The sequence below is a fragment of the Vulpes vulpes genome, chromosome 7 (assembly GCF_048418805.1).
Source record: "Vulpes vulpes isolate BD-2025 chromosome 7, VulVul3, whole genome shotgun sequence".
In the NCBI taxonomy this organism is placed as follows: domain Eukaryota; kingdom Metazoa; phylum Chordata; class Mammalia; order Carnivora; family Canidae; genus Vulpes; species Vulpes vulpes.
The window spans coordinates 10,777,794-10,791,973 of NC_132786.1; positions in this window are offsets into that span (position 1 = coordinate 10,777,794).

Sequence of the window (14,180 nt, forward strand, 5' to 3'; positions counted from 1 at the left end):
CCTTTCATTGTGCTGTTTCTGTATTTTGTGTTTTTCATAAACCTCTATAATTGCTTCATGAATTTTATTTGTAATAAAGGGTAAGTTAACTTTGTACAAAATTGACTCTGATGCTTTTAAATTATACATCGAGGTACTTTAGGTCCATTCATACTTCCAAACTCGTTCTATGAGGCCAGCATCACCTTAATTCCAAAACCAGACAAAGACCCCACCAAAAAGGAGAATTATAGAACGATATCCCCGATGAACACGGATGAACACTGACATGAAGGCAAGCATTGATTTCATATGAATGTTGCAGAGGTGGTGGTGATTGGAGAAAACAGTTCCCAGATTGTAAGAGTTAACTGAAGATATTGACACAATTTTAAAAAATCAGTAAAGGAATGTATATAATATTGCTCTTGTGTTTTACAGTAAGATTTGTTGCTCTCAGACTGTGTAAAACAAAATTTATTCATGTTTTCTGCATATTAAAAAATCCTATTGTACCAATTGGTAAACTATTAAATGCCTATAAAACTAGAAAAAAAAATAAATAAAAAAAATAAAAAAAAAAAACTCTGAAAACTTGTATCTCTGAAACCGTGTTCAAGATACAAGCCGACAGGATCCAACAGTACAGACGAGATCGGGCGCGTTCAGGGTGGTATGGCCGTAGACGGATCCAACAGTACATAAAGAAGATTACTCGCCATGACCAAGTGGATTTATCCCCGGGATGCAAGGCTGGTTCAACACTCGTAAAGCAGTCAATGGGATGGATCACATCAACAAGAGAAAAAACAAAAACCAGATGATCCTCTCAATAGATGCAGAGAAAGCATTTGACAAAATACAGCATCCATTCCTGATCAAAACTCTTGACACTGTAGTGATAGACGGAACAGTCCTCAGCATCTTCAAAGCCATCTACGAAAAGCCCATAGCAAATATCATTCCCGATGGGAAAACACTGGGAGCCTCTCCCCTAAGGTCAGGAACATGACAGGGACGTACACTCTCACCACGGCTACTCAACATAGTACTACAAGTCCTAGCTTCAGCAATCAGGCAGCAAAAAGAAATAAAAGGCATTCAAATTGGCAAAGAAGAGGTCAAACTCTCCCTCTTCGCAGATGACATGATACTGTACCTAGAAAACCCAAAAGACTCCACCCCAAGATTGCTAGAACTCCTACAGGAAATTCGGCAGCGTGGCAGGATACCAAATCAATGCCCAGAAATCAGTGGCATTTCTATATACTAGCAATGAGACTGAAGAAAGAGAAATTAAGGAGTCAGTCCCATTGACAATTGCACCCAAAAGCATGAGATACCTAGGAATACACCTAACCAGAGAGGTAAAGGATCCCTACCCGAAAAACTACAGAGCACGTCTGAAAGAAACTGAGGAAGACACAGAGAGATGGAAAACTATTCCATGCTCCTGGATTGGAAGAATTCATATATTGGGAAAATGTCCACGTGACCCAGGGCAATTTACACATGGAACACAATCCCTATCGAAATACATTGGACTTTCTTCAGAGAGTTGGAACAAATCATCTGAAGATTACTGTGGAATCAGAAAAGACCCCAAGTAGCCAGGGGAATATGAAAAAAGAAAACCAGAGCCAGGGCATCACAATGCTGGATGTCAAGTTGTACTACAAAGCTGTGCTCATCAAGACAGTGTGGTCCTGGCACAAATCAGACACACAGGTCAATGGAACAGAACGGAGAATCCAGAAGTGGACCCTCAACTCTATGGTCAACTAATATTCGACAAAGCAAGAAACACCATCCACCGGAACAAAGACAGTCTCTTCAATAAATGCTGCTGGGAACATTGGACAGCCACACGCAGAGGAATGAAACTGGACCATTCTCTCAAACCACCGAACACAAAGAGAAACTCAAAATGGATGAAAGATCTAAATGTGAAACAGGAAGCCATCAAAATCCTAGAGGAGAACACAGGCAACACCCTTCTGGAACTTGGCCAGAGCAACTTCTTGCAAGATACATCCATGAAGGCCAGGGAAACAAGAGCCAAAATGAATCACTGGGACTTCATCAACATGAGGAGCTTCCGCACAGCAAAAGAAACGCTCAAAAAAACTAAAAGACAACCCACAGAATGGGAGAAGATATTTGTAAATGACCGTCAGATAAAAGGCCAGTGTCCAAGATCTCTAAAGAACTCATTCTACTCTACAGCAAAGAAACCAACAATCCAATCATGAAATGGGCAAAAGACATGAACAGAAATGTCACAGAGGAAGACATAGACGTGGCCACCAAGCACATGAGACAATGCTCCGCATCACTCGCCATCAGGGAAACACAACTCAAAACCACAATGAGATACCACCTCACACCAGTGAGAATGGGGAACATTAGCCAGACAGGAAACCACAAATGTTGGAGACGATGTGGAGAAAGGGGGACCCTCCTGCACTGTTGGTGGGAACGTGAACTGGTGCAGCCACTCTGGAAATCTGTGTGTGGGGGGCTTCCTCAAAGACTTCAAAATAGAGCTGCCGTGCGACCCAGCAATTCCACTGCTGGGGATTTACCCCAAAGATATGGATGCAGTGAAACGCCGGGACACCTGCACCCCGATGATTATCGCAGCAATGTCCACAACAGCCACACTGTGGAAGGAGCCTCGGTGCCCACCGACAGATGAATGCATAAAGATGTGTTCTACCTATGTAATGGAGTTTTACTCAGCCAATAGAAATGACAAATACCCCCTATTTGCTTCGACGTGGAGGGACCTAGAGGGTATTATGCTGAGTGAAATAAGTCAATGTGAGAAGGACAAACATTATATGGTCTCATTCATTTGGGGAATATAAAAATTAGTGACAGGGAATAAAGGGAAAGGAGAGAAAATGAGTGAAAATATCGGTGAGGGTGACAAAACATGAGAGACACCTAACTATAGGAAAAGAACAAGGGGTAGTGGAAGGGGAACTGGGTGGGGGGTTGGGGTGACTGGGTGATTGGAACTGAGGGGGGCACTTGGTGGGATGAGCACTGGGTGTTATGCTACATGACAGCAAACTGAACTCCAATAAAAAAAATCGTTTGAGGGATCCCTGGGTGGCGCAGCGGTTTGGCGCCTGCCTTTGGCCCAGGGCGCGATCCTGGAGACCCGGGATCGAATCCCACATCGGGCTCCCGGTGCATGGAGCCTGCTTCTCCCTCCGCCTGTGTCTCTGCCTCTCTCTCTCTCTCTGTGACTATCATAAATAAATAAAAAATTAAAAAAAAAATTAAAAAAAAAAATCGTTTGAAAAAGAAGGGTGAACCCGCGGCGCCCGGCCCTGCGTCTCCACACTTGGGGAGCAGCATGGGGCAAGCGGGACGCCGGCCACCCGCTCTCCTCTTGCTGCTGCTGCGTGGGCTCTGCTTCCTTGTGCTGGGCCCGGGGGTGGGTTCTGGGCCGGCTGCTGCCGAGGGGGGTGTGGGAGGCCCTCGCCTTCATCTCTCTTGCACACCCATGCTTGCGCTCTCGCTTTGTGTGTGTGTGTGTGCGCGCGCGTCTGCCGGCTGCTCAGCCCCATCGGGGAGACCAGACTGGGGCTCTTGGTCGGCGCTGCCGGATGTGGGGACACCTTCCCGAGTAGGCCACAGACGCAGCAGGAACTGTCCTCCCACGTCCTCTGTGGGGCCTGGTCCTTGTCAGGGAGCCGACCAGATGCCCTCGGGAGACACAGCCGCGGCCTTTCCTCCTGCCTCTGCTCTGCCCGTGGGGCCTGAGCTACCCCAGGCCCGCAGGCCGTGTGCCCGCTGCTCCGTGGGGCTGTCAGGTTTCCTGGGACCTTCCCTCGGGGGCTGTCCTGGGGGCTGAGGAGGACTCCTTTCTGTGAAGTGATGAGCACTAGGTGTTATATGCAACTGATCAATCACTCCATTCTACCCCTGAATCTCATACTACACTATATGTTAACTAACTTGAATTTGAATACAATCTAAAAAAAAGAATGAAAAAAATCACACATTCTTGTGTACAGTGAACAAAGAACTCTGCATCCAATTAAAAAAGCAGTAATGGGGCACTCGCTATGTGCATCATCAGTTACCAAGAACTTGCTCACCACCATCTTTCAGGTATTAACAAATCACAATTTCTAAGCTTTTTTTTAATTAAATCAGGGACTTCCGCTTCCTGAGAAGATACACACATACTTACATGGTGCAAGCCAAAGCCCCCATCCCAACAACCAGAAAAGGCTGGTTACGCACAGATGTGCTCCTGGCGATAGTCAGGAAGCTGTCAGATGCCCAGAGCTAGGTAAAGGATCCGTGCAGAGGACAGAGAGCCCTTCCCTGGGGAGGCTGATGATGGGGCACCATTTTGTCCCCAGGCCACTTGCCAATTCCAGCTCAGGATATCAGCTCCACTGGGATAAGAGGACACCACCACCATACAGTGACACACTGGAAACTCAAGGAGGCCCAGATGCAAGGCTGACGTTCCCACAGGACGTGTGCTTTGGCAAGGTGGGAGGTGAAGGGGACGGGACCGAGCGAAGCTCACCGTGGCCTCGCAGTACCTACGGGATGGGATGAGCCTCTGCTAGCGAGAACGGGTCTCCCACAAGCACAGACCCACCCACGTGGGAGCTGCCAGACGACTGAGCTGCATGGGGCAGAAGACTAAGTATGACGCTCCAAATCCCTGAAAGGACTAGCGTAGTGCTTGTGAGGCCTTCCAGTGCTGAGGACAAAGAGCCTGCTTCTGTCTAGTGGGTCTCAATCAAAACACAGAGTATCCACAGGGGGAAAACAGGGACAAATTACAGGGGCACCGACGGCCAGCTCAAAGCACCAAAGAGAAGAAGGGACTATCGACCAACCAAATAAACCATCGGGCCCTCGATGTTCTTTCATTCACCGTGTTAGGCACACATCCAAAGAATTACCAGAAACGTACACGGGAAGGAAAATGCAACCAGTAATTCAGAATAAAAATAAGCAAAGACTGTGAAGTAAGTAAGATCATCTTGGTAAGAAAAACAGGTAACAAGATGGACAGAAGTGGATGCAACAGATGGAGAACTGAATGAGAAGAGTGTAATGCATATGAAGAAATCACATGGATATTCTAGACCTATAAAATAAACTATCTTTCATCAAACATTCATCGATGGCTTGACAGAAAACTCAGATGGCATAGGAAAGGACAAGATTGGTGGGTTCTGACACAGAGCACACAGACAATACCAAAACCGGAGAGCAAGCAGGAGAAGCAATGAAAAGAACAGAAGACACATGGTCCACAGCAAAAGGCCCATCATACTTGTACTTGAGGTCCCAGGGAAAGAGGGACAGAGACAGAAGCAACATCCAGAGAGAGAACAGCCAAGGATCCCAAACTGCAGAAAGACACCAACTCCCACATTCAAGAGGCAGAATGAAAACACATGTGCGCTTACAGGCACACACAGCACACGCGTGCACATGTACACACAGGCACGCATCACACACAGGTCACGTGATCATCAAAATACAGAAAAACAAAAAAAGGGAAATCCTAAAAGCAGCTGTGGCGGGGGGGTGAGGGTTGGGAAGAGACACCGCCTTCAAAAGAACAGTACGTCGTGTAGAAAGACAATAGGGGAAAATCAAGTTCTGGCCATTTGGGGTTTGGAGGGAGACTGGAGGAAAATAGTATATTTGAATCAGATTTTTAAAAAACCTTTTAGGTAACGTATTGAGTAGCCAGCTAAGTATTCAAAAATTTACGACATGTTATTTAAATTTCACAACATTCTGAACTAAATATTATTATTACTTCCTCTTACACATAGAAACTCTAAGCTCCTTGCCAAAGGCCTCACAATTCCCAAGTCACGGAATGAAGACACAGGCCCAGAGCTGTCTGAAACGACGGTGATGCTCGCAAACACTCTGCTACCATAGTGCTTCATGCAAAGAGAAGGAGGCATGAGCACTTGTGGAATGATGTCAGAGTTATAATATGCAAAGATTAAAGACCAGAAAATAAAGGGGGTGGGGGCCAACTCAAAGCTGCAGGGGACAGAGAATAAAGCGGTGTAACCAAGTTAAAGTGACAAGTAAACAGGAAAACCGTGAACCCCGCTTGCTCGACGCAGTGAGTGAGAGCGATGGAAACACGGCATTTGATCAAATCACACTATTTACTTTTTTCTCACTCTGCTAACAGTTTAAGACCACGGATATAATGATACAATACGATTAAACTTTAAAACACGTATGGGGTTTCATTGCATAATCATAATGAATTCTCAGAAGACAACACAGTATATTAAGTGATGAGATCACTAGTAGAAAAAATATAAATCTTTTTTAATAGTTAAATTATAAAACAAGAGAATAACTATGACAATTTCATCAACATTGCAATGCATTAAAAAACTACGAAACTATATACTGAAATACAAAAAATCTCAAATTCCCAAATGAGTAACTAGGGGAGTTCATGATGCGCAAAATACCAACCGTGAAATGAGCATCTTTTAAATATATAAAAATAGAGGATAAATCATGGAATAAAGGCTTCCTTATTTTAACCTACCTCCAAGCCATAAACATGTAAGAATATGTTGGCAGGAAGAGACTGGAAAAACAGCTCTTACCCGGAGGATCATAGAAGAGACCACCCAAGGGAAATAGCCCTGAAGTCACGTAGCAGGGCCTCAACCATCGGACCCAGGCACCGAACCCGTCACAATACACAAGAGCAGGACACTGCAGGGGGTTCGAGATTCACTCGCACCCTAGTAGCTCATGTGAGGAAACGTAAATGCGGCTGGTCCTGATTAACCTGCTGCATCTGAATGACCTGTGGACAGACTGGACAGAGGAGAGGACGGACAGAGGAAAAGAGACTTGCGGGTTCCTCAGACCAGTAAAAGAAAAGCCACAATGACCAAACCTCGTGGGACATGGCCCAGGCACCACCTGGACAGGTGGTTTCTGACATTACAGAACATCAGGGCTCAGGAGACGATGGAATCTCCCAAAACCATCCAGTTCAACAAACTCCAATTCAGACTCGCTACGAATGTGACTGCCTAAATCTGTCTTGATGTTACACATAATCCTGGACACGAATATTAAGTCCCTCCTTGAAGCCCTTTGTTACTCAGAGTTAAGACGTCCGCAGTCCACCGTTTGCCCTGACAAGCTGCCCTCGGGGATGCCGCTGCGGCCTCCGTCCTTTTCAACTGACCTGCAGGAGGACCGCCAAAGGCTTGCTCCTCTACCCCGCACCCCGTCTCCACACCCGCCGGAGGTGCAGGCTGCAGCTAGAGGCCACCCCACCTCTCGAAGGCGTACCTTCAGGCCGGGCCTCTGCCTTTCCTTCCGCAAGTACTTCCTTCCCCGTCCACACCTCCACCTGGACATCTATCTGAGAGTATTGCCAACCCATCATCTATCTCTCAGTTCCCGAAGGCTCTCTTCTCCACGTCCCTTAAAGGTACCCACATGCCCTCAGCCCACTTCTTTCCTGATCCCTCCTCCTCTCCCATCCCATAATCCATCCTTCAGGCCGGGCCATGGGCTGTGCCTTCAGGGTTGACCGTCTGCCTGGCCACTCTTAGCACCCGGGTCCACACCACCATCACCTCATCCTGGAACAAGATCTTTTCAGCGCTCTCCCTGCTCCAGTGCGTTCTGTCTGCCACGACCTTCCGACTCAGACCATGACCTCCACACACTCTTAGGGCACGTGAAGAATTTTGAAAGACAGCAGTTAGGTCCAGATGGTTTACAGCTGTCGATTCCTGATCCCTGGCTCAGCTAGTCCTTCCTGTCCCTGAAAGCTGACCAAAGCTCCTGAGGTAGCACCCGATGCCATTTCGCCTTCACCACATCCTACCCCATCACCGCTTTTCTGTCACTTACCAGAACGAAGGCCTCCCCCTTGCTCCTCCTGTACTGTGCTCCACAGTGAGTGGTAAAAGGCACTGGAACACCACAGAATCCCCTGTTAACCACAAAGCCTTTCTAAAGTCAAGGCGTCACTGAGCCTGGGACAGAACATCCAGTCTCCTTCTTTGCGTTCATTTCCATAAAAAGAGGAGCATGACAGCAGACACACGCCACCTGGCCTAAATTCATCTGCCCTAAATTCAGGGACAGTGACGATGGGATGGTGAGAGTGGTGGCGGTTCCTGCTGAGACATCCTGCCTCCTCAATCCCGAAGGATCATCAGGGAAGGGCATCAGGCTGACTGGGAGCCACGCACAAAGAGAACAGGAAAGAAAGGCTGGAGACAGCGGAAACTCAACTCACCGAGGCAGAAAGCTCACGGCAAAGACCTATACTATCTCGAAGCATGGAATTACCTCAGGATTTGCTTTAAAAAAAAAAAAAGAAAAGAAGAAAAGAGTCCTGGGAAACAATTCACACACCCTATCTACCAAGTCACAATGCTGACTCAGGAGCCAGAGCCCGCCTACTCACACATGCCTCGGTCTGTCTCGGTTATGTATTTTCTGTGATATTTCAAGGAGGAAGAGGTGAAAGATGCTACATGAATTTCCAGTAAACCAATTTTACGTCAGTAAAAGAATCCTTTCTCAGAACTGATATATATATACACACACACACACACACACATATATATATTTAATATTATATAACATAAGATATATCTTTTCTTAAACGTTTATTCAAACTTAGAGGAACAGTATCATTAAGGTTTTACACAAAGAATATCGGGTACTATAAATTTTTACTAAGCCCATATATCTACCCCCTCATCAAGAAGGTAAGCACCTTCCTGCTTATTCATTCCTAGCATGCCCTTGTTAACATTACATGAACTTCGAAAACAGTGTAATTCATCCTACCGTAATGACATACTATAAACATATATAATATACAAACAACATATCTAATAATCATTCAAACTTCATTTCGAAGCCCCACAGCATATCATTTATGTTTACTATTAATTTCCACCAGACTTTACATCACCCTGGTCATTCATGGGTACAGGAACTGAAATTTTATAAACTCTCTTCTCCATCTTGCTAAGAGAGGCATCACAATGGCATTATATTTCATGTTTAAAAATTACCAATCATACTATTAATTTTGCCGTTTATATCAATTGTGCATCAGTACTATTTCGGATAACAATTCTTTCTGACCGATTTTCACACTTAGAACACTGTAGCCAAAGACACTAAAACTTTAGAAACCTTACTTCCATGTGTATCTATACGGGTCTGTACATGTACACACATACACACAGGAAAATGACAGGATACTTATTAAAACATCTTCCCATTATAAAAACCATAAAATAAAATCTATGGAGGAAATGAAAGAGACAGGAGTTCAAGAAGAAAAGCAAATATAATTGTTCTGACAGTGAAAACGGAGAGCTCAGTCAGGTAAAGTTCAAAGGGATGATAGTGAGCATCAAATTATCATGGTAGTAACGTTCTATTGGATACATATTCAATGAGATATAACATACTTTTACAAGGTCAACTGTTCCCATCCACTAGAAACTCCATCCTGTACTATTGATACTTGAGATGAAAATGTTTGAGGTCCAATTTAAAAATGGGGAGGGACTGACAGTTTTGACAAATTATGGAGGGAGATCTTGAGCACTCTGCTGAAGCACAACCAGTGTGATTGCTTGCACAAAGAACACAAGTCTCGCACCACCACCGTCACGGCCCTGCAAGACACAGTGGCTTGGCTGCTCAACCTTTCATAAAGCCCTCGTGCCCTCATGCAAGGGTCACAGCCACAGTGGCCCTGCTCAGTGAAGCCAACGCCCCAATGTCTTCCCACTTCAGAATCGGCACCTCTCTATTCCCTCCACCTGGAACGCTCTTTGACATAATCCCTCTCATCATTCAAGATTCGACTCTAAATGCCTCAGAAAGAATGCTCGGACTTTTAGTTTGGTTATGTGTGTATTACGGTACTCTGCATGGTCATATTTTGTGTCATTTCTTACAACTGCATGGGAATCCATGACTATCTCAAAGAAAAGTCTTTACAAAACACTCTGGGGCTGCCTTCTGCAAAAGATCTATCTGCAACCGCTAACCTCTGCCATGACTCCCCCCTACCCTTTGTCACTTCCTTGCCTGTCACCCAACATCATTCCTCCACAGTACCCACTGCTTTCTGAAATTACTGATTGGTAAGTATTAATATCGATGGAAACCACATGATCTCAGTCATTTACCGCCGTTGACACATCACAGGCCCAAGGTAACACAACACAGCTAGTCTACTACCCTGAAGGGACTGTGCACTTTGAAGACTTTGGGAAATGTTCACTGTGCCTACAGAGTAGTCCCATGCTCATTCTGTCATTTCTGCAGTGAGTAGCACCATATTAAGAGGTATCGAGGGCAGCCCCGGGGACACAGTGGTTTAGCGCCGCCTGCAGCCCAGGGCGTGATCCTGGAGACCCTGGATGGAGTCCCACGTCGGGCTCTCTGCATGGAGCCTGCTTCTCCCTCTGCCTGTGTCTCTGCCCCTCTCTCTCTCTCTCTCTCTCTCTGTGTGTCTCTATGAATAAATTAAAAAAAAAATCTTAAAAAAAAATAAAGGAGTTGTCGAGAAGAAGTGAAAGGTACTCCTCCACCCTCTGGTACAGAATGTGTTTTCATGTGAGGCTCAGGGAGCAGTAGTGGGTTACTCTCGACTATACTGCTCTCAGTGACATCAAGCACTAACCCACTAAGAGACTTAGGCGTGCCTCTGCTGTTATGACATTTTGGTCAAAATGGCAAAGTGCATCTTAATTACAGTTTCGACAGGTATGGACTTATAGGTGTCATATATTCAACGACCTTTCCGGTTCAGGATATAACTGAGTACACTTAGGAAATGTAAAGTTAACAAATTAAAGCTCTGACAGATGATAGGACAGAAAATTCTATCCAGAGTTTCACCGATACCATGAAATTATCCTTTTGATGGCCCACATTTGTGATGCTCTAAATATATGCACAGTGTAAAGTAGTCAATCTGGATTTCTACAAAAGGACACTGAGCACAAAATGGAAACATAAGGACAGTTCTATGAAATGAATCTCATAAACTATCGACCTAAGAACATTATAGGTTTAAACTAAACAGTCTTTGACTGCATGATCATTTATCATACTCAAGATAAAAATAGTTTAAAAAATAGTTGAAAATTGATGATTAAGACAAAATTCGTGTAACACTAGCATTCTTTCCAAGTATTCCAAGCAGAAATTCTTATAGGACACAACCAAAAGTATGGGCTATTTACTTGCTGTTATTGTAATAAAAGAACAAAGAAAAGTAAGACCTCACAAAATGTTGAAATAGCTATCTACAGACATTGTAAATTTTTAGGAAGACACTCTGAAACATCAATACGATTGCAAACACACTCGCATGCACATATTCTGGTACGATGAATTTGAAAATTAACAAGCTATGCTGGAGTTACAAATAATGGTCCTATAATTAGTCTTTTCCCGAAGTAGTAAACAGAAATACTACCTCAGGGTTTTCTGATCAGTGACAAAGTCATTAATAAATGAAATCAAAATGGCTATCAATCAATAAAAAACTGTATTTGTGAGGGAAACATTTACTGCTACGCTCGGCTTCCATTCTGTATAGGCAACAGATTCATTTTAGTATGTAAAATGCTCGGGGTTGAAGAACGCTTTCGACAAGAAATGATAAAGATTTTCCCCTAACACAGTAACAAAAACATACATACATGATGTTTTTTTTTGAACTGCTCATCTTCCTAAAAAAATTAAGTAATGAGGAAGGCCATAAGATGGCTAGGAAAACATAAATTGTAAGAAGCAAGAGGTTCATTTCCCTTAAACAAAACTCCCAGAAAGCAGGCAAGAAAAAAAGATAAAAGACCTCAACAATTGGCAAAGTTGGGGAAGGAGGGGGAAAATCTGAAAGCAAGCAAGATGAAAATACCAGCTGACATAAAACAGAGATAGAATGCAGTCTAATCCCCAGACTCCTGAACAAGGACATATGCAAAATTAGCACGGGAACACAAAACTACAACAGAAAGACGGGACGCGTAGCATCGGGACCAAGTATCAAACAAAGCATATCGAATTCGGAACTTGCTCATCAAACCGGATTAATTCTCCCTTTTGACGAAATGCGTTTGAGTTCAGGTTACGTCACAGGAATATTTTTATGGAATGACTTAAAAAATGTAGAGAAAGACTCTCATTCCTCTGACTCCCCTTAGTGAAAGAAAATCTTCGAATGCTGCTAAAGTTAATTAAAAGCCACGAGGGATCGATGAAATGAGGGATTCAATACAGACTGTGACATTCTGGGCCAAAACTGAAGTGTCATCAAAAAGTAATGGTTTTGGTAGACCCTGGCTAACAAACCAGAAAGGACATCAAACACAAAGACTTTTTTCTTGTCAAGAATGGTAACACTGGCGAGAGAGAACCTCAAAGTGACATACATACATACATAGCGACAAACTGAGTATGTATATTCAGCGTAAAGACTCACCAGAAGCAGGTGTCCATGCCTCTGTGGACAAAACCAAACCAAACCAAACCAAACCAAACCAAACCAAACCAAACAAAACAAAACAACTTTGGTTAACAGATCAACACTACATATTAAAATCCAGACACTATAAACTCTGGCACAGAGGCTGAAGCACACATTACATGAGAACACTGTTGCTGTCTCTATCTGGTGAAATACAAAGGAGTGTGAACCTCGTAAACGCAATTTTGGGTATCAAAGTCCAACTGACTCTTTGTAATGTGCTCTGGCTTTGCAATTCTCAACATAGCAGGTGATGACCTGATATAGAAGCGAATACTACCGTGACTTCAGTTAGCTGCATGTGAGTTGTTTAAATATCAAAAGGTGAAGTATGACAAATTAGGAATAAAACACAAATTTATGGAAAGGGTGCTTCAAAGATTGAAACCTGGATAAAACTCAAAAGCAGGAATCCTCCAAGTGATCCTTCGCTACAAAATTAATTCACATTAGTGGAAGGCTTTGCTGTGCCCAGTGCTGGGAATGTTTTTGTCCTGTCGGGAACAGTTCACGCAAAATACCGAATTTCCGTATGTCACCCTTATGTCCCGTTGCTTTGCTCAGAAAGAGCATCAAACCTCTGTGCTAAATTTAAAATGAATTACAATTTTGCTGGAGGTTTAATTGCTAAGTAATTTGTTTGAACAGTTTAAACCATTTACAATTTTAGTGAACATAAAAATTTGTGGGCAATCATACGGGAAAACTCATAAAACCACAGGTAAATTCCTAGGGATCAAAGTGTTATAGACTGAAATAGCCTTTAACTAATAAATGATCATTATGATTGGATGTCAACTGCATTCCTATACTTTAATTCATTTGCATATGTAAGAAAAAGTAGAAAACCATTAGGCCGAGGAAAGAACTAAAAATGGCTTTTAAAGCAGCAACACTATGTAAATCTAAACAGAAATTCCAAACGTCCTGTCATTCTTCTGGGAGTTCAGAGCAAAAGTCGTTCTTATGTGAAAACGGAATTAAGGTTGAGAGCCCACAGGACTCCCTGACGGTGCTTCGTAAGTTAGAAAATGAGCCCATAGATAGGAGATCATAAAGACGCTTTTCTTCCAACAGAGACGGCTTCCTTACTACTCACCCAGTTCCTGAACTCTGTCATGAGCTAGTGAACCCCTAGAACAAAGCTGAGAACAAAACCTGGGTTTCAGCACGACTCCACAGGTGAACTCAGAACCAGATTAAAACCAGGGCTTACGAGAGCTTTCCCGCTGTCACATTCACCCCTGGGTCATCCCGAATCCCACCCCAGACCAGCGAGAAGACAGCAAGCTCTCATCCCTGTAGGAGTGCGCCGTGGAAGCGTCACAAGCCAGAGACAGGGGGGTTGTGTCCCTCAGAGTGAAGCTACAGGAAATGGTTTCCTTCTTTTCATTTTTTCGTTCTTAAGGAACTTTCATAAAACAGCTTTAATCATGCAGTCTCCTTTAAAAATGTTCTCCTCATAAGGAAAACAGAAGAAAAATCAACCACCAAAGGTCACGCTTGAAAACGCAGAACTTCAGAACTTGCGGAAGAAACACCTGTAAGACCTCTTTCCTTATACCATTTCATGGAAAGTTTCTTTCTTTCTTTTTTTATTTTATTTTATTTTATTTTATTT